General features: G+C 43.5%; 1 protein-coding gene across 2 annotated transcripts in view; it reads left to right on the top strand.

The window, feature by feature from the left end:
- TANC1 (tetratricopeptide repeat, ankyrin repeat and coiled-coil containing 1) overlaps positions 1-21797 on the top strand; it is a 229334-nt gene that overhangs the window by 31570 nt on the left and 175967 nt on the right. The window lies entirely within an intron of this gene.

Consider the following 21797-nt stretch of genomic DNA (forward strand, 5'->3'; position numbering starts at 1 on the left):
AATTTGCAGCTGTCAGAGGTGCAGCAGCACATCCGCTATAACCTCCAGGTGTAAATAGACCTTCATCAGCATCATTGAAAAGTCCTGGGAAGACCCAAAGCACAGCGGCATGCTGTCCATCAAAAGTCATTTGCAGAATCTTGTTCCTGACAGTGATATGTTTTATCCCCAGTAGCTGGCTGGATCTATAGCACTTTACAACAGTTCTTTTCAAGGAAAGGTAGAGTTTATATGCTTGCTGGTACCAAATTCTGATGAATTATTTTACTTTTCTGCCCTTTTTCTCTTGCTAAGAAACATTTGGGGGCTAGGTAAAATAAGGCAAATGGGAATTTATTTTAACATGAAAGTAGGACTAAGATAATGATAACTAAGGTGATCCTTAGTTTTGAGAAATAATGATGACTGACAGGAGGCACAGTTATCTTCTGGGCCAGGTGCCATCCGGATATTACCTAATCGGCTTCTTGAGAACATGATCTTGTCTTTTGTTCACAGACGTATCCCCCAGCCCAGAACAGTGTCTGGCACAGAGTAGGCACTGCAGTGAGTGAACTCAATGCAGATAAGGATTCTGCATCACAGGGTAGTTAAGTTGCCTGCCCAAGGCCACACCATTAATAACTGGGATTCCTTGACAATAGGTAGATGAAGAAAGTGAAAGGCACAGAGAATAATGATTAGTCTTCAGAACTCTTTCACTGAAAATATTATTTACTATGGTTTTAGAGGTGTCTTGAGTTTTCCGAAAGAAAATTTCTCCATCTATTAAAATATACTATTTTTAATAATTAACTTTATTAAAAATAAATATGACATAATTTTTTTTTTTTTGGTACACGGGCCTCTCACTGTTGTGGCGTCTCCCGTTGCGGAGCACAGGCTCCGGACGCGCAGGCTCAGCGGCCATGGCTCACGGGCCCAGCCGCTCCGCGGCATGTGGGATCGTCCCGGACCGGGACATGAACCCGTGTCCCCCGCATCGGCAGGCGGACTCTCAACCACTGCACCACCAGGGAAGCCCGACATAATTTTATAATTATAATATTATGAGGATTAAATGAGAAAGAAGTTAGAACAGTGCCTGTACTTTGTAAAGCGCCGTATGTGTGAAAATTTGCCTTGGGTGTCATTTATCTTTTAAAGGGTGTTTGATCATTTATTTGGTTTTAATTTTGAAGTAAAGATAAAATTTTTCTTTAACTATGGAGACTGTCTTTAAGAGTACACCTGAATGAGAAAATATAATTCAGAGATATAATAGGAAAGCCAAGAGTGAGGTCTGATTTTAGTAATGAGAATATTGTTACCATCTAAATACTACATGAGGGGCTTCCCTGGTGGCACAGTGGTTAAGAATCCGCCTGCCAATGCAGGGGACACCGGTTCTAGCCCTGGTCAGGGAAGATCCCACATGCCGCGGAGCAACTAAGTTCCTGTGCCACAACTACTGAAGCCCATGCTCTGCAACAAGAGAAGCCACCACAGTGAGAAGCCCGCGCACCACAATGAAGAGTAGCCCCCTCTCGCTGCAACTAGAGAAAGACTGAGTGCAGCAACAAAGACCCAATACAGCCAAAAATAAATAAATTTAAAAAAATAAACACTACATGAATACACAATATTTTCTTAGCCAAAAAACTAGAATACAGCATTTTAGTAGGAATTGTCCTTAGAGCACCAAGAAGTGTATTGTAAGAAAGTGTGGGCTTCCCTGGTGGCGCAGTGGTTGAGTGTCTGCCTGCCAATGCAGGGGACACGGGTTCGAGCCCTGGTCTGGGAGGATCCCACATGCTGCGGAGCGGCTAGCCCCGTGAGCCACAATTTCTGAGCCTACGCGTCTGGAGCCTGTGCTCCGCAACAAGAGAGGCCACAATAGTGAGAGGCCCGCGCACCGCGATGAGGAGCGGCCCCCACTTGCTGCAACTAGAGAAAAGCCCTCGCACAGAAACGAAGAGCTGACACAGCCATAAATAAATAAATAAATAAATAAAATTAAGAAAAAAAAAAGGCAAAATTCCTTTGAAAAAAAAATGAAGGTGTTACTCTTTAGCCCAATAGCCTAAACATTGTTTTTTTTTTTTTTTTGGTTGCGTTGGGTCTTTGTTTTTGCACGCGGGCTTTCTCTACTTGCGGCAAGCAGGGGCTACTTTTTGTTATGGTGCGCGGGCTTCTCATTGTGGTGGCTTCTCTTGTTGCGGAGCACGGGCTCTAGGTGCACGGGCTTGGTAGTTGTGGGCCACGGGTTCTAGAGCACAGGCACAGTAGTTGTGGCGTACGGACTTAGTTGCTCCTCGGCATGTGGGATCTTCCTGGACCAGGGCTCGAACCCGTGTCCCCTGCATTGGCAGGCGGATTCTTAACCACTGCGCCACCAGGGAAGCCCAGCCTAAACATTTTTGACATAGCAATTCTATCAGTAAAATACTTTCTGCTCGTACCTGCAACATTTGTATATTTATGAATTATAATATTATTAAATCCACAAAAATAGAAATAGAAGAATGAGACAAGTAAACATGATTAGGCATTCTAATACCTTTTTTCTATATCCAAGAGATCACCTTGCACCCTCTACTTTTGGTCTGGTTTAGAAAGACCGAAAGTCATCTAGAAGAGAAAGCACATAGCAGTTTTTGAAAGAGGGCTTGCTAGATTTTTGGAGTGGTAGGTGGATGAGATAGTGACAGAGAGGTACACTGTCAGGCAGATTGCGTGTAGGATGTTTTGGGGGGTAAACCAGAAAGCTCTCCTTGGCCATCTGCTAGGAAATGTTGGTGAGGTGATCACAGACCAAACTCCTAAGGATTAAAGTACCCCCATTAGATTGGTCACATCACTTCCCCATAATGGATTATGCTGGGCACGCCGGACTAGAGGAAAAAATGTAGTTCATACACAAGGTTTGCAACATTGCTTTTAAATTTGAAGGGTGTTTCAGCTCTTTGAAGGAAAGAGACTTGAATGGAGTGGTAAGGAAGGCAAGTTAATCATTTAGAAGTGAGAAAGTGGAAATAATGTTACTGAACACAAGTTCCTGTGCCCCAGGCACAGTGAGGCCAAACAAACCAAAACATCAGAGTTTGGAGCAGAGAAAGGTTTACTGCAGGGCTGAGCAAGGAGCACAGGTGGCTCACACTCCAAAACCCCGAACTCCTAGATGGTGGTTTTTTTTTTTTTTTTTTTGCGGTACGCGGGCCTCTCACTGCTGTGGCCTCTCCCGTTGCGGAGCACAGGCTCCGGACGCGCAGGCTCAGCGGCCATGGCTCACGGGCACAGCCGCTCCGCGGCACGTGGGATCTTCCTGGACCCGGGCCTGAACCTGTGTCCCCTGCATCAGCAGGCGGACTGTCAACCACTGCGCCACCAGGAAAGCCCTCCTAGATGGTTTTTGAGGAAAAGTTTTTATAGGCAAAATTTGGGGTGAGGGTTGCACTGTTGTTTCTTGACCCCTCCTCCTTTGTTTCTGCATCTCCCCTCCCTTCCCTGATTAGCAGCTGTTTAAATCTGCCCCTTGGAACTCAGGGAAGGTCAAGGAGGCCGAATGAAGTCTATTTCCTGCCAACAAGAAACTGGGAACATGGAAAGCGTTTGTACCAGGGAGGGCCCCACAGGGTCCTGCTCCATTTCAGTAAGATGAAATCGTTGGATTTGACCTTGGCGGGAGGGATGGGTGGATAGAGAGGTAGTGAGGAGGTGGCTGAGCACCACGAAGCCCCCAGGAGAGACCTGTGAGGAGGCTGCTTTAGTCTTTGGAAGGGCAGGAGCAGAGCATAGAGTAGGGCCCTTTTTGTCGTTATTGTGGAATATTTCAGGTAAATTAGTCTTAGTTTCCTCACAAATTAACACTTTCTAAGATTGTCAAATACTCTACCTGTTTCTGGACTTAAAAGATCGTGTGAAGGGAGAGTATCAAGTTAACAAACTGTTGTTTGCTTACCTGGAGGAGGGTGCTGTAGTATCCCTCCAAGGTAGAGCTCATCAGCCTGGCACCTCAGACCAACAGGTGGTGATGAATATGAATTTAATAGGTTGATGGTTGGGGTAGACTGGTCATCTGTGATTTTCTGTTGATCTCTGGGACTGGATTTAACTACTGTGATCAACTGGGAATTTTAGACAGATTTAGAATTCAAAATTACTGTTTTTTGAAGAACTAAAAGCAGACGGGAGAAGCACCTGATGGGTTGCCCAAAGCTTCATTTTCATTTGAGAATGTGCAAAACTGTACTTAGTACTGAATGGAAAGTGGAATTTGATAGCTTTTCAACAGTGATGCAATTTATTGATTACTCACAAGTAAAATACTTGAGTGCTATTCGAGTATTTTCAGCAGAAGCATTTCACAACAAGAGAGAGAAAGAGGCCTCTTCTGGAAGTAGGTGGGCCAGATGGTAAAGAACCAGAGGAAAAAGCAAATATGGACCCTTGGTGGGTACGTTCCATTCGCTTAGGAACTTCCTTGAAAGATGGGGTAGATAGAGGGACCTAGTCTTTGGCAGCATTCAGCTCTGGAGAAGTTTTCTTACATGGTAGTTATAATATCATTCAGAAAACACAGTAAATATTCCTGTCCTTAATTTTATATAAAAAAAGGCTTAGTCACTCTCATAAATTATTGGTTGATGTGTTTGTGGCTTAGATGGAGAATTTGAGAAACTGTGATAATAGGCAAATACTTGATAGAAATAGATTCAGAAACTGATAAAATAAGGATTTTGGGTTGCTGGGAGCCATTGAGAAAAGTGACCTCACTCCAAGAGGGAATCAAGGAAGAGTTAGGCTGATTCCAGAAACATGACTCATTAGGGGAATGCAGCCGTGCCTGCCCTTCTCTGCTCGTTCATTGAAAAGGTGTGGGAGCGTCAGGTGGTGGGCCTGGCCTAAGGGCAGGTATGCCCATAAACCCTGTGAGTCTTCTTCTCCATCCTTTGTACAGTAAAGGCAGACCCAGTACTAACACATGGCTCTGGTGTACAGATTGAAATCCACCAAATCCTATTTCAAGAGTGTGGGAAGGGCATAACATTCAGAAATAAGTGTTTAGAGAAATGAATGAAAAGCTTTAGATTTCTTTCTCTGAGTGACCTTTGGGTCGCAATTTCCTCCTCTAAAAGTAAAAGAAAGGTTTATTGGAATAATCTCCTAAAGCCCCTTCTGATTCTCAATGAGTGTGTCCGTTTTGAAGAGATGAGCCTGGGAGATGACATTTATTTAACACTACCTACTGTGTACATTCCAGGGGCTTTATGTACAGGTTCCTTTAATCCTCATTATTTCATTCACTCTATAAATTATACCCACGAGGTAGGGATATCACTATTCCCGTTTTATAAATGAGTGTGAGTAATATGGATAAGTTCACTCAGCTACCTCTAATCACTGGCTGAGCTGGAATACAGTGAGAAAGGGTCATAATAATAGTAACAAGTGATTCATTGTCAGTTTTGAATGAAATGGAAAAAAGTCAGTGTTTTGGGCTTTAGAGTTGTTCTATTGTCTCACAGGTCACTAGAAGGAAAATACACTTTTTAAAGAGAGTAAGATCTCAAAGTCTATCCCTTAAACAGGAAAACTCATTCTTTATATTGTTGGGATTTGAGGGAGGGGCGCTAAATGACACCCCGCTTTTATCGTGTCAATCTGAGTTCTGAACGAGCTCTCATAGAGACAGGAGAAAGACAACATCAGGAATTCAAATTGTACCTTTTTTTTTTTTTTTTAACTGATGGAAGTAATATTGGAGAATGTGTCTTAAATGTACGTCAACAGTAGGCTTCCTAACCTGAGCCCCACAGTAGTCAGGCTTGTCTGGCTGCTCATGTGCTGCTGGACCATCAGGGTTTCCCCACGCGGAGGCCTGTCCCCATAGAGCCAGGATGTTTAAGAAGACTCAGATGTGTGCCTCCAGAGAGTAGCTTGGCACCCAGGAAGAAGAAGATGGGAGGGGCTGTGTCACCATCCCCAGTTTCTGTTCCCAGACTTCAAGGATGAGGTATTTCGTTGGCTTTCTAAGAAGAGGTGGGTGTAGGGCCAGGATGGTAAGCTAGAAAGAAGCCTGCTCTCCACCTAAAAGGAGCCAGGAACGAGGCACACCCCCCCGCTTCCCTGAGCCCCACCCCCCAGGAATGAACGTTGGTCTGTTTCCCAAGGCCAGCAACATTCTGGATAAGTTTTTTTCTACTTGAGATACTGGCTTTTGTGAAAGTGAAATTGGATTTAAAAACAAAACAAAAACCCCCAGACCATATTGTTGCTGAGGCCAGTGCCGCTGCTGTTTCCATTTTAGTAGATGTCAAAGTGAAACATTCTGGCTTATATTATTCACTCGATGTTCTAAGAAAGTCACTGTAACTGCTTGTGCTAATAGCAATGTCTTTCAGAAGCTGAATTCAAACACGTGCCTTTGGAACTTTAAAATACCTTGGTACTTCTCGGCTTTTTTTTTTTCTTTTTTGGAGATGGTGAATAGCTCGAAAACTCAAGGTAAACAAAAACTGCCCCTTTCCATATGGCTGTTGAAGTCCCTGCCGTTCCAGAGACCCAGTGTTAAAAGTTGCTCTCTCCCCTCCCATGCTATTTTTTCCTAAGAGGAATGGAAGATGTTCAGACTGAAAATTTTTGTGGGCAAAACTGGCTTGTCATTTTCTAAAGTAACATTTTTATTCAACAAGTAAAACAAATTTGCCCAACTAAATTATTCATAGGAATTATAAAACTTGTCATTTAGAGTGGATGTTGGGATATTCAGGTCATTTAGAAGGCTGTGGTTAAAAATAAAATGACCTAAATATATAGCTCTACTTTTTTTTTTTTTAAGGGAAGTTTAAGCTTTTAATTTTTTTTGACATTGGTCCTAATTCTGTTTCTGTTGGGAATGTAACTAGCTACTCGTTCAGTGTTCTAAATAAAGACAATTCCTCCTTCTCTTCTTGTTGGTTGTTTCTCATAGTATAATATATGGCTGTTTTTTAGTCAAGTTGTGTAAGTTCTGGATCCTTTTTGATGCATGAGGATGTACATGTGAGTGACAGAGAAACTGGAGAAGTGGCAAGCAAATGACTCCTCCAAGAAAACTTGAAGAGAGTTCGTTCACTGTTCTTGAAAAGAAGGAGCATTTGAAATGTGAACTTGTCCCAATCTGCTTTGGGGCAGTAACTGGAGCATAAAATGTTGAAAATCAATTATGTATTTAGGGAGGTAAAACAGGCTGACATATTGAAGGCATATTATGTTCTGTTTGGTGGACAAAAGCAGGGCAGTTACATCATATTCCTGCAGTAAAATTGTGTCCCAAGGGGGTGAGACACAGAGGATAACACATCTTTATGTATCCAGACTTCACAGAATATGAGAGTATTTACGCTGTATTTGCCATTTGTCCTGGGAAAAAATCCTGTCTTAAAACTGACTCTGCTTTTTTGGTGGTGAGCTGATAAGTATAGAATTTGCTTTTTAAAAAATACATTCTTGGCCCTGATTTATAGTGGTGTGGTCAATTTGCAACGCATTGTACATTCCTATGCCAATTAGGAGAGGGTAGGAAGAGTTTTAGATTTCTTCTGTAACCACTGTGCCTTATAGTGCTGACTGCTACATAGCCGTTTGTAGATTTACAAGATATTTGCATGGGTGTTGTCTTATGTTCACTTGATCAAGGAAAGGTCCCTGAGGACTGGGTTGTGTTGAATCTGAGACCGTATGTGTTGGTAAATAGTTGTATTAGTCAGCTAAGGCTGCCATAACAAAGTCCCACAAACTAGGTGGCTTAAACAACAGAAATTTATTGTCTCAGAGTTCTGGAGGTTGGAAGTCCAAGATCAAGGTGTTGGCCCGGTGCATGTGACCACCTAGAGGGGTGGTATAGGGAGGGTGAGAGGGAGACGCAAGTGGGAGGAGATATGGGGATATATGTATATGTATAGCTGATTCACTTTGTTATAAAGCAGAAACTAACACACCATCGTAAAGCAATTATACTCCAATAAAGATGTTTAAAAAAAAAAAAAGATCAAGGTGTTGGCAGGGTTGGTTCCTTCTGAAAACCTGAGAGGGAAGGATGTGTATTAGGCTCCCCTCCTTGGCTTATAACCGTCTTCACGTCATCTTCTCTCTCTATACATTGTCTGTCTCTGTTTCCAAATTTCCCCTTTTTATAAGGACACTAGTCATATTGGATTAGGGCCCCCCTTAGGTTCTCCTTTAACTTGATTATTTCTGTATAAAGACCCTGTCTTCAAATACAGTCACATTCACTTAACTGAGAGTTGTCTTCAACAAGAATTTTGGGGGGGACACAATTCAGCCCATAACAGCAGCAGATCTGGGGTCATAACTCTCTTTTTGTCTCCTAATTCAACAACTCTCCCAGCCCTGTTTAATAAAGATTTGTTATTTGGCGTATATGCAGCTTGGACAGAGAAGGCCACATTTTCTACTCACAAAAATACCAACTCCTCTGCTCGCAGTTTCCTGCTATGCTGGCTAGTAAATTGAAGCCATTTCTTATATGGAGACAGTTTTGTTTGAGGCTGTTTTTTAGTGAGTTTTTAAAACATTTATCTTCTCCGCCTTTGATCCCTGGAGTATAAAAATACTTGTCATTTGATGCACACGTTGGCTTTAAAGAGATATAAAGTGTGCACTTTGCCTATGATCTTTTCCCTTTTTGTCTTTCTGGAATACTTTTTTTGGTCTTAGCAGGGGAAAATGATCATCAGAGTTTGAGGGTTTATATATAGGACATACAGTCACCTGGGTAGTTGGTCTCTTAACTCTCAGGCAGCAGTGGAAATCATGGTACCAGGTAGTTCTCCCATCCCAAGTTTGGGATGGTACTCAAAATGTAATATTTAAAAGACAAAATATATTCTATCACTTTGATTATTCAGTAATATTTAGAGGGATCTTTCCTGCCAAACAACATTGCTGCCAAAAAGGCATCAGTTTAGTTAAGAAATTTCGAAGTGCAGTGCAATTTCTTCTTAGAAGGAGCTAAGTGCAGTTTGTCTGACCCAAGGTTGTAAACTCGTGGCGGGGTGGCCCTGTAAAGGTTAGGAAATGAATGTTTGCAGTGGTTCTGAGTTGGAAGACTGCAGATGTATACTGGATATAATGTGTGTGTGTGTGTGTGTGTGTGTGTGTGTGTGTGTGTGTTTCTCAGGTTAAATGCAGTTTTCAGAGTTTTAAATTTGCTTCTATTTTATGTACTTTTTTTAAAAAATGAAGGACCGATGCCACAGAAAGCAGCCACATATAGAAATTAAAAAATAGGACCCTGACTCAAAGAGTTTGGGACATTCTCTTGTGCTTGTTGATTTGCAGCCTGGCAAGACTCTTGTGTGTGCATGTTTTGAATGCTGTTGTAGAACAGGCATGGAGATTAAAACGTCTTGTCACTGTTACCCGGCATCCCACAGTTCAAAGGCAGCCAGTTACATAGTACTTGGCAGGATGCTGCCCATTTTGTATATTTTTGAGAGAAAAGAGAGAATGAGGTGTCTGTGCGGAGCATTTTATAATGAAGGAAGAACAGCCCGACTGCTGTAGACAGGTATTAAAAGGCTATCCCACTGGCCTCATAACTGTATCTGCTACAGAGTCATCCCCATGAGGCCTCCAGATTGAGAAGAAAGCCCACGGTTGTGCTGCACAGCTGTTAAAATAGTTAATACAGTTCTTCCTAAACCATTATGGGAAACGCAGTAGTTGGCTTTTGAGAACGTGAACTTGTAGTGTATTGGGGGTCTTTGGGATCATTAACAACTTGATTCTAGCAAACAGCAGCAGACGAGATTATGTCGGCTCTGTCATTCATTGTTTAAAAATTGTCTTAAAGTATACATAACAAAAGTTACATTTTAACCATTTTTAAGTGTATAGTTCAGTGGCGTTAAGTACATTCCAACTGTTGCACAGTCATCACCCATCCATCCCCGGTACTTTTTCATCTTCCCCAAGAGAAACTCCATACCCATTAGACACTAACTGCCCATCCTCCACTCCCTCCTGCCCCTCCAACATCTATTCCACTTTCTGTCTCTGTGCCTTTGCCTCTTCTAAGTATCTCATGTGCGTGAAATCATAATATTTGTCCTTTGTGAGTAGCGGGTCTCATGATGCTTAAGCTGTATCTGAACAGCTTTCACCATATGCCATTTTCTTTTTGATCATAAAATAATTTACTAGGTAACCTTAGACTATTAAAGCTCTAGGACAGAAGTTTGAAACTGACATGCCTTCAGGGGCCAGAGAGTAGTAACATCTAATATTTATAGAGCAGTTGCTGCGTATGAGGCGCTTTGCAGGTAACGACACATTTCCCCTCACACCAGCCTTATGAGGTAAATACTATTAATACCCAGGTTTGCAGATGGGAAGCTAAGAGATGAATTACTTGCGTAAGATAATGACATGGCTGGTATGTGGCAGAGTGGAGGTGCCAGCTCAGTTGTCTCTGCTCCAGAGCTCTTGAGCTCTCCTTGATTATACGCAGGTGGAGGGAGCAAAGGCAGATGGCATCCTGAGCTAGCGAGGGAGTGAGCTGAGGGGGAAGGCTGAGCCTCAGCTCCAGTGGTGGGGTTAATTAAGGGAGTAGTGGAGGTCGAGGGGCTGCACGGCTGCCTGCCGTGGGGTGTCGCAGAGTAGGAATGCGGGCTCAATACTGCTGGCACTCCCAAACTTCCAAGAGAAGCTAGACCATTATTGAGAGATGACCTCTGGATTTCTGAGTGTTTGCGACCTAACTCAAGTAGAAACTACAACAAAGCGTGTGGGCCAGACAGGATATCTGTGGCACACTAGTGTGAGACCTTTTTTTCCGGAAGCCTTGTACTTATCCAGACCCTTCAACAGTTTGTACCCCTAGGACACTCATCGCTTGCCATTGTTTGGACCCAGAGGCAGGGTCTCGCGGATCTTTGTTTCCCCAGCTGCAGCGTTTTCAGTTAATGTGTGCTGAGCCAGTGAGTCTCGACAGCGCTCATGATTTCCACCTGCGTGCTGCCAAGAGTTCACTGAAAGTCTAATTCAAAACAAAACAAAGCGGTTGATTTTGAGAGGCTCATATCCTCTCCTGCGGAGCTTCATAATTTATTGTTTCATTGGGGCTCCTTTGATTTAACGATGCTGATTAAAATAGGACTTTAAAGTGTGTGATTGTTTTCCTTTAGAAAATCCCACCAAAGATACTCAAGTATACGCTGTGTACAACACATACAAACCTGAACCGCCTTATTTTATTCACAGCCGCCAGCGTTTGTGACATGCGTACGGCGTGCTCGCCCCTGTGTTAAGGATTTTACATGCCTTATTTTGTTAAATTCGGAGTTAATTAATCAAGAGTTTGTGGACTTAGATTGAGTTTTAGTATCGGAAGGGCTTGAACACGTCTAATTCAATTTGCTGACTTTGCATACGAAGCTGGTCAGGGCGAGCAAATTTAAGAGACTGGTTCAAGGTCATCCATCTGTTGAATGGTATAGCCAGAACCCTTTGGACATACACACCTGTTGAGTGGTATAGACATAACCCTCTCGGATGTACATATCTGTTGTGTGGTGTAGCCAGTGTCGCCCCCCTGCCCGAAATACTGTCCAATAGTCTTTTTCTAGACACCATAGTGCTTCTACTTTTCTCTCTCTACCAACTGCGGGAAACACAGGGCTTATTAAGTTAAAGTGTAATAATCTGTTACCACTCATATAAACAGCTTCTGAACTATGGATTACTACCAGGGGATTTGAAGTTGTTTGCTAGTACAGGTGTGGTTTTAGAACTTCTGTTGTGCCTTTGTGAAATGTCTGTAGTCTGGAGTTACATGAAGCTAAGAAAAGAGACTCAAGTCCTTACCTCATTAGCCCAGGACCCCAAACTAAAAGAGCTGACCATCTTACACATAATACCGTAATTGACAATGTAAGGCGAATGGTTAACTTAAAACAGATTATTTACAAATGAATGATGCATAATCATCATATTCATCTAATATTTGACCTTTTGCAACTACTTTGGTAGTTGCCAGTGGTTTTTGAATCCATGTTTTAAGCCAGAGGGCAGGGTTTGGGCCCTTCTTGCATTCAACTGAAACTAATTAAGGCTTTTCTTTTTAAAAGTTATTTTCCCATTGACAAAAGCAATCTACATTCTGGTACAAATTTCTTTAAAAGTACAGAAAAGTAATTTTACCATTCAGAAATTTACTTCAGACATTAAAATAAAATAGTAAGTTTTATTTAAATTGAACAGAATATAACTGAAATTAAAACTGAAGGACTTGCTGAACTTAAGATGAATGTTTTTCAAATTTAATGTCCCCCACACACACCTGAAGAAGATTGCTCTAAAGTTAAAAAAAAATATGAAAAATACTGGCAAGCTAGCACAAGAATGCAGATTACTGTGACTTCAAATTTCCTGTCTTTTCCACTTTACCATATTGTCCACATATTAGAAAAGGATGAACAATATAGAGTGGCATATAATTAAGGACTAGAGTGTGAGATATAGGCCATAAGTCAAAGTTTAAGGGCTGGAGAGGGGACTTGGAATAAAGCGCTCCCAAATAAAGCTTGTTTAAGCTCAAAAAAAAAAAAAAAAAAAATTTAGGGACTTCCCTGGCAGTCCAGTGGTTAAGACTTCGCCTTCCAATGGAGGGGATGCAGGTTCGATCCCTGGTTGGGGAGCCAAGATCCCACATGCCTCAGGGCCAAAAAACCTAAAACATAAAACAGAAACAACATTGTAACAAACTCAATAAAGACTTTAAAAAAAAAAGGTCCACATCAAAAAAAATCTTAAAAAAAAATAAGAGAAATAAAGACAGCTAAAAATTTTTCCTAGAGAGATCAATATCTTTTTCATCATTTCAAAATTGTACAAGAAAAATGTTCTGCTACTTAAAAATAGGTTGGAGAGAGTTCCCTGGTGGTCTAGTGGCTAGGATTTGGTGCTTTCACTGCCCTGACCTTGGGCTCAATCCCTGGTGGGGGAACTGAGATGATTTGAAAGCCCTGGATGTACATTATTTGGTTGCTCAGACAGCCTTTTGAGGTGTTCGTACTTTGATCATTGAAGTCTGATCATTTTAACTCAGACTGACCCTGATAGAGGGCTGTGCCTTATAACTTTTTATATTGTACTTACTTGTCAATAGCAAGGCCTTTTCCAGGATTCAAAAAACACTCAAATTTGGAGGGCTAGATTATAAATGGCTTAGGGTACTCTGACCACTTCCTTTGGTTTTGCTTTGATTTTTAGCCCTCTGGGTTTAGTTCACGAGCTGGAAGCATGGAGTTTGTTCTACATAATGCTACCTTTGCAGCCTTTGAAAGCGATTTCCTAGCATGCCTTCTAAGCTTGGACCAGCCCAGTGTTTGCACCCAGATGCCAGGCTTGTTGCAATCTTCATGGGCTCAGCTTGACCTTCAGGGGTCGGCCTAAGTTGCCCTCTACTTTGAGGCTTTCCTCAACTACTTCAGCCTTCTTTGGTTCCCTGTCCCCTCCCCTTTTCTGTTATGCAGTTTAGCCCATAATTATATGCTAATCTATGTTGTTTATGCTTCTCTTGCAAGCAGGCCATATGAAGCAGTAGAAGGGATGGGAGCTTTGAAACCAGCATAATCTGAATTCCTGAGCCTGTTTCCTCATTTTCAAAAAGTTGTGGTTTAAAAAAAAAAAACAAAACACTTAAAACTTAAATTTGCAGTGTATGATCCAGTATTGTTAACTATAAGTACAGTGTTGTATAGCAGATCGGTATAAATTTTTCATCTTACATCACTGACACTCTATATTCATGGAACAGCAACACCCCATTTACCCCCCACTCCCCACTCCAGCCTCTAGCAACCACCATTCTACCTTCTGCTTCTATGAGTCTGATGCTTTAGATTCCTCATATGAATTGGAATCTTTGCAGCGTTTGTGCTCCTGAGATTGGTTTATTTCATCGAGCAAGCATAATGTCCCCAAGTTGCATCCGTGTTGTAGCATATGACAGGATTTTCTTTTTTTGAGGCTAAATAATATTCCATTGTACAGATGTGCCACATTTTCTTTGTCCATCCATCTGTTGATGGACATTTAGGGTGCTTCCAGTCTTAGCTATTGTGAAGAAAGCTGCAGGGAACATGAGAGTTCAGAGAGCTCTTCGGGATCCTGATTTCAGTTCTTTTGGATAAATACCCAGAAGTTGGATTGCTGGATCATATGCCTCATTGTTTTCTTTTTTTTTAGGGTTTGTAATACAGAATTTGTGCACCATGTAATGCCTGGCACACAGAGTGGGTCCTCTCCTGTCTGGAGTCCTTGAGCAACCTCTTTTGTTCATGTATATTCACTGGGCTTTATTATAGTACTTTATCATAGTACTTCTTGCTTTACTAATAATGCCTTACTGTTTTTGACCATGTGTTCAATAACTTTGATAATTATTTTGGAGAGAAGTCATTATCCACATGTACCCCCTCAGCCCCTGCCAAAAACAAAACAAAACAAAACAAAAACCCAACAACAAAGAAACCCAAATTTTTATTCACTGGTCACTCACAGCAGCTGTGTCATTGAGGAAACATTGACATTGCTTTTGGTTTTTAAATGACTGTGTGTTATTCCTTCCCAGGACTGAAAACATTGCAAGTTGGAATTTTCAGGATTGTTAACAAGATCAAAAAGCAAAGATATAATGCCAAGGGGGAAAAGTCTTTCTACAAAATAGTGGTAGGAAGCAGAAAATGCTAGAATTCTGTAGAAAATGATAGGTGTTGCAAAAATAAGCTTTGACCAGAAAATGAAGGTTGCTGTTTTTATGTTATTTTGAAATGGAAGACAGTTTAGCCATCTAGAGTTTTTAATGTCTGATTTTTTTTTAAGGCTGTGGATAAAAATGTACATATAAATTTAGCTTTGTTAATAGCGTTTTAGAAGACGACTTGATTTCTTGCAGAGAATTATCTAGTTATTTTCATATTCTGTATTTCATATTCAGTAGCCATGGATGTTAGCTTTGAGGTGGTTTATAAGAAGTCCTCTGATTCCCCTCCGCCCAGGGAAGACACAGTTGCCGCCATTCCTCTGATTTTCCTCGGGTTTCATCTTAGAACTAGTGAACAAGGGCGCCGTGGCTTCAGTACCCACAGGCAGCATGGGGGTGTCGAATTCTCAGGGAACAGATATATCCTATTTGCTTTTGCTTTGTTGATGTCTCATTGCTGAGGTTTTAATTTCTGATAGGTTAAGATTCAGATCCTGTGACTTATTTGTGTTCTGGCCAGAGGACCCTCGGCTTTTTGTGATATGAGTCATTTCCCTGCGAGGCCCACTTTGGGCCAGGAACCCTCCACCCGGAGGTGGGGACAGCAGTGCTGGCACCTGCAGCTGGAAGTCCTGTGCGCCGGGAGGAAAGAACGGGAGTCTGCAGCGCTGGTGGCCTGGCAGGGAGCGGCGCAGGGCGGCAGAGTAGCCTGACGGAGCACCTGTGTCCCCTGACCAGCTGCAGCCCAGTGGGTTCAGGGTGCACCTCCGGTCCCCTGGAGGATTTTCAAGAGGCAGGCAGCGCCTCGGAGCCCAAGGACTTACAGGTTATCCAGCGAGGGGCCCGGGCTCAGTTATCAGAACCGAGCGAGAGGGTCACCCAGGCCTGTGGAATGCAGGAGAGAGAAGCCCAGTCATTAGACACAATAAGGTCAGGGCTGGTTAAGCAGCAAGAACAACTTGGCTTGAGCTGTTTAAATCTCTTGTTCTAGAAATTCCCGCTGGCTCACGCCAGGGAGGGGAGGGTGCGGGCAAGGGTCAAGAGGCTTCAGCTGTGGGGAAGGAAGGATGGGCTGTGGAAGCTGGAAACAGCAGGCCAGGCCTAGAAGGCCTGGACAGCCCAGACCTGATGAGATAAGCTTTCGGTACTGGGTGAGTCGTTGTAGCTTGTTTGTAAATGGACGGGTCTCAGAGTGTAAGTAGCATATTCAACAGTGAGCTTGAAACAAACCTGAGAGTTACTTTTGTGAATCTGGACAGAGATTGAGTTTTTAACTCGATTTAGGTAAAAAAAATTCGTTGAACCAAGTATAAATCGTAACCTTATGATTATAGAACTACCAGTTAAATTCATTACTCTCTTTACTAAACCTAAAGCAAATCGGTACTTGAATGCTATTACGTATCGAGACATAAATATGAAGTTACCCAATAATCAGTTCTGAGTTAGATGAATGATTGAAGCCGTTTGAGGTTAGATTTCCTTTAGATCAAGGATAAACTCACCCTAACCTTTGCGGTTCAGACAGGCACATGCAGTTTGTTGCAGAATTTACGCCTGGGCTCTCTCTGTCCTGTACAGATTAGACTGCAAAGTAAATCGAGGCTTGCCCCATTGATCACAGAATTCTAACATTTAAACCTGTATTTTTAAAAACTCTGTCAGAAAGCAGGAAAACCAATACCTTTAAAGACTATAGAAATGCTTGGGCTGTTTTAAAACAGCTCATTTAGATACCTCCTTCCTTAAGATCATCTGGCTGTAGGGCTTCCAGACTGTCAGTAGGCATCAGCTGTGAGATGCAGAGATGGGGGGCATGGTGTCCATGCAAAAGGTGCAATCCCTCTGCTCAAGGAAGTTTATGATCTGGTGAGCAGCTTCACTCACAAGTACCACAAGAAAAGGTAGATGGGAAGTGATGAGAGCACGTGGCAAGTGTAAGAGTAGCCAGAAGGAAGGCTCCCAATCAGGATGGCAACACCTAGGGGTGTGTGCCTTTGAAAGTCTGTTCTGATGGTCACTGGTATTGGAGACCACATAGGGACAGTGCATTGCAGTTGGATACAGTGCCCATTCCTTTGTTTTGTTTTTTGGCCTCATCCTGTGGCTTGTGGGATCTTAGCTCCCCGACCAGGGATCAAACCCTGGCCACGGCAGTGAAAGGGCAGTGAAGGCGCTGAGTCCTAACCACTGGACCACCAGGGAATTCTCAGTGCCCATTCCTATTTTTGAGAACACTTGGTTCTTAGGGACTGAGGTTGCCTCTGTGGGCATCTTCTCTCCTGAATGTAGTTACTGGAGATCCACCTAAAAGAAAATAACCTTCTCTTAGTGCCTGGGGTGATCTCTCAGAGCCACTAATGGTGCTATTTTGAAATGCTTGGTTTAGGTGTTCTTGGACAGTTTTGGGGATTGAAAGCCTATTTAAACTATAACGGCCTGTAATCTGCTGTTTGGGATTTTATACATTGTCTCCTGTCAGGCATAATTTCTCAGGATTTTCATTGTGCCTTGATCTAGCAGTCGCCCTCCACCTTCTTAATTTATGGTGACTGGGAAAAACAAATATTTCCCTCCTGTTAGAGTTGTATCTAGAAGAGGAGTAAACTAGCTCTCAGGGAGGGCCTGGGAAGGAGGTGTTGGAGAAAAATGGGAAGAAGCTGGGAAGTTCTCTTCTGAATTGTGTGTGAATTTAGTTACTGATTTTGGCAGCTTCAGAGACTAAATAGATCTTCTTGGTTTCTAGGTGTTTGCTGGAGAGTTGAGGTTGCTGGCTTATGTCTTTCACCCCGCCCCCACTCTTTCCCCACTAGTATGTAAATCTTTTCTCCCACCTTTGCCTGAATCAATTTTGTTATGGAAAGGAGAGAATGAAAGTTTTCCCAGGGAGAATGAAAAGGTGAAAGAAGGAAAACCCAGGGCTGAGGCAAGAGCTTGGTCTGTTAGTCAACCACTGCTCTTGGAACCTAAGAGGTACTGGGCCCTGTGGAAGATACAGAGGGATGATGTGGGCCCTGCCTTCAAGAAGCTTGAGGTTTAGTTGGGAGAGAGAACTAGCAGACCTGAAACCCTCAATTGAAATTGGTAGAGAAGTTTTGCATCAGGTGTGCGTTCAGAGAAGCGTGACTTGAGTTGGGAGCTTTGAGCCAGCAGTGGTATTGAGTAAATGGCCATGCAGTGTACCTTGGAGAGACCAGTTACCCTGGGAGACCACGGAGGAGGGTGAGTTAATGAAAGCCCAGTTAGGAAGTGGCAGAGGTTATGGAGAGATTTAGCAGCACCTCTGATAAACCTATTTCAAAGGAGGAGTTGTTGAGGGTTTATGACGGGTTCACAGGCCGTTGTGTCTGTGTGGTTGATTAAAATGCAGACTCTTGGGCTGTACTCCAGATATTATGATTCCCTTCGTATGCAGCCTGGGGCATCCAGGAATGGCCCAGGTCCTTCTGGTACAGATGACCTGCAGGATATACTTTGGGCACCACTGGTAATGGATGGATAATGTAAAACTGGTTAATTCCTCCATGAGAGACTGAAATTGGGAAGGAGGCATCCCAGCTGGACAGCCTGATTTTTGTCCCTCTGTTACAGGACAGGTAGAGAGCAGGTAGCCCTACGAACTAAGGAACAAGGAAGTGAGAATAGAATTAGCTCTCCTCAGCTGGAGACGGTGTTCCCTGCAGTCCTCACCCTTCCCCCACGTACCCAGCATCTCTTATCCACGCACTGTCGCATCTGAGAGAACATCATGATGCTAATTGAGATCAAGTTTCGATTCAGCTCTCATAGGAGCCTAGGAAAGCTTTGTTCTTTGGGCATTGTAACTCGAGGCAGTTACCCTGTAATGAGGGTGTGCTCTGTCAGATTTAGTGAGCAAGAAAATATGGGTTATCAGTTAAAAAAAACCAAGCAAACCTGTCAGTACTGTTACTGGAAGAACCAGGAGAAATCATAGTGGTAAATCCAGGTCTTCACATCTGAAAACCATATTATAATCACTTCTCACATAGCAAACCCTTGACATAGGGATGGTCTTTACCGATGAGCTGTGAATCGCTTCTTCTCACCAACTCCATGACAGTGCCTATCCAGGGCTTACTTGGGGAATGACCCGGTCTGTCCCCACCCCGTCCTCTCTCTGGGGAGTGTGCACCCCCCAGGCCCTACCTCGCACCCACTCCAGCGATCATCCCCTGCAAGGTGTTATTCACTCCAGCTTCCTCCAGCCCTCTCCCCGTCCATTTGTGTTTCTCCTCCCATTCCCTTTTTTTAGGCATAAATATGTCCTGCTCCCTACCTGCCGCAACAGAAGAAAACACCCTGAGGATAGGTCAGGGGCAGTGGTTCCAGGTCCTGGCTATGCGTTAGAATCAGCCGGTCAGCTTTAAAAAGTAACATTTGGGTCCCCAGAGATTCTGTTTTCATTCTTCTGGGCATCAGAATTGTTAAAGCTCCCCAGGAGATTCTGGTGGGTGGTGAGGATTGAAACCACCTCCGTGTACTTGATAGGTTTAACGGTACTAGCACTACACCTGTATTAAGGAAAATGGAAGCCACAAGATTTGAAATGGAAATAAGTATTTTTATATAATGCCTGTTGCTGCTCGAGTCCCAGACGGATGCCGAGTCCCCAGAGTTTTCCTCCTTCCTATTTTTTGCCTTTATTTAAGCTTGCTTTCTATTAAGCACCAGCATTGAAAATGAAACAAAACAAAGACAGGAGCCTCCTTTTACTGGCTTCAGGATTTCTGTGGTATTGTTCTCCACTGCGATGCGTGAGCGCTCAGAGCGGGGTGTGACCCAGTGAAGGTTGTGGGCTTCATCACGCTGGTCACCCTCTCTGGGACTCACCCTCTCTGGAGTAGCATTCAGTGCAGCAAGACCCTGTACCGCTGGAGGACTTGGACTGCCACACGAAATCGCCGGACACACACTTTGGACGATAAACACAACCCCCTAGTCATGGTGATCCGAGGATGCCCGATGCTAGGTTTCTGGAAGGATACTTAAGAGAAAAAAGCTTATTTCTGTTGGATAAACAACTTTAAAGTCTCTCTGTTCATCTTTGAAACAGTGATGACCAGGAGGTAAACCCTAATGATTCTCCTCAAAAGCCTTTTCAGGTTTTATTTTTAGGAACTAATTGGAAATTAGATCCATGAAAATGAAAAGGTAGTGATTGGCAATTGAAGGCAATCATTGGCAATCATTCACCTGGTCTCTGAACGTCTGTGTTTTAGGTTCCATAAAAATTCCTCCAATAAGTGTATGTTGTCTTCTTTTGCAGTTTACATGAGAATATTTTGTGGCATAATGCTTGTTTTTCAAAGCTGTCTTGGGCCCAAATTTTGGACTGTGCATGGAAACTGAATGGAACCCTTTGGGTGGAGGAGTGGTGAAATGAGAAAATGTAAAAAAGTAAAAAGTTCCATTTGGTTCCTCATCTAACATTGATTTTAAAGGACAATTGAAAACTCGAGGCCTAGCTTCTCTTCTGAGTCTGGTGGATGAGTGATCTAACTGTAGTTATAAGTAACTTCTCAAACACCACTCAGAGTTCCTCTGGTCTCGTTGACCTCCGTTTTTCCTTTCTGTAATTACTGAATATGGCCCTTAAAACCCATGTAGGACTGAATACAGAATCTAGACTCTGTGATCTCATCACCACAAAAACAGACTGTAGGGACAGTCCTTCTTGCAGGAAGTCACCTCCCCTTGGGACTTCTGTGACTCTGTAATTTACAGAGCTGTCTTTGTCATCTTAAACTCAGAAAGGACTGCCCCACCCACCCCGCCCTTACAGAGGTAGTAACAAATGGGTTGCTGTAGGTGAAGAGGCCAGAGAGAAAGCACGTGTGTGCATCACCTGTTAGAGATGTAGTTATAAGAGTGCACGCAGGTCCGTGCGTGCTCTGGGCAGAGGGTCTGCATGACAGCAGGCATGTCGTGGGCTATTCTTTTAGATTTGTCTGTTGGCTGTGGTTGGGACAGAAGAGGCGACTGCCTTTTCTGCTGAGGTGTGTTATGTGGAAGGAGGTTGGCTGAAATCCTTGCGGCAGCTGCGAGATGGATTCCTTCCCTGGCTGCCAGAGTCTCGGTGAAGAGGCAGGTGATCCCTTTTATGAGTGAATAATAGGAGGATGCCTCAGATATTTGAGCTGCTGTGCACCAGGTGGTGCTGTCCTGCAGTGAATGCTTAAATACTACCAGTGAGGTCAGCAACCCCGGGAGGGAGAAACCTGGAGCGCTCAGAAGGCTTGGCAGAGTTTACGGGCTGTCGCCGAACATGAGGTGAGATTTGACAGAGGGTGACCACCTGGACTGTGTAGGTTTCTCCTCTGCGTTCTCCTTGAATGAGACCTCAGCAGTCCTGAAGTGGGGGGGAGACTGGACCTGTGTCCTGCCTCGGTCCCTGGTTTCCTCCCAGAGAAAAGCTCCCATACTCCGTTCTTATCTTTGGAGTCGTAGTGGGTAAGGGGGGCATGTCTTGTAGAGCTCATCAAACAGACTTACAAGGGAGAAAAGGCCTCCACCCGTACTTTGCATGCACAAACCTATTACACTCCGGTGCCCTGCCAAGGTGGTTTTGTTGGCTCCAACGTGACTACACACGATCCGTCCTCTTTGGCAGTGAAGCCCGGCAGCGTTGCTGCAAGGGGATTGACTTGAGCCAGAGCCCGGTTGTCGGTGTGTTTGAGCATAGATAGCACCCTTGAAAAAGAATGTCTTCCAGTACCAGAGTAGCAGTAAAAAAGAATATTTCCCAAGGAAATGGACTCCTAGTCAGTCATGGAGAACCTCTTGTTGGAATCCTTTAATGAACAAACATGCATTGACATCTGCCTCTACTTGTGATTACAGCAGGAGGGTGATGTAGGGGACGGCAGGGAAGATCAGCCCTTGAGAAACGGGGAGGAGGGGAGGTCAAGGCAGCAGGAAGCAAATGCTAGAATCCAGGTACCCTGCATTCTACCACTCTCAAGGTGCTTTGACTGCAGAGGAAGGACTGGGGAGGTTCCATGGGAGTGGGTAGGGTGGGGTGGGC

The sequence above is a fragment of the Leucopleurus acutus genome (genome assembly GCF_964270905.1).
Source record: "Leucopleurus acutus genome assembly, chromosome: 6".
Lineage (NCBI taxonomy): Eukaryota > Metazoa > Chordata > Mammalia > Artiodactyla > Delphinidae > Leucopleurus > Leucopleurus acutus.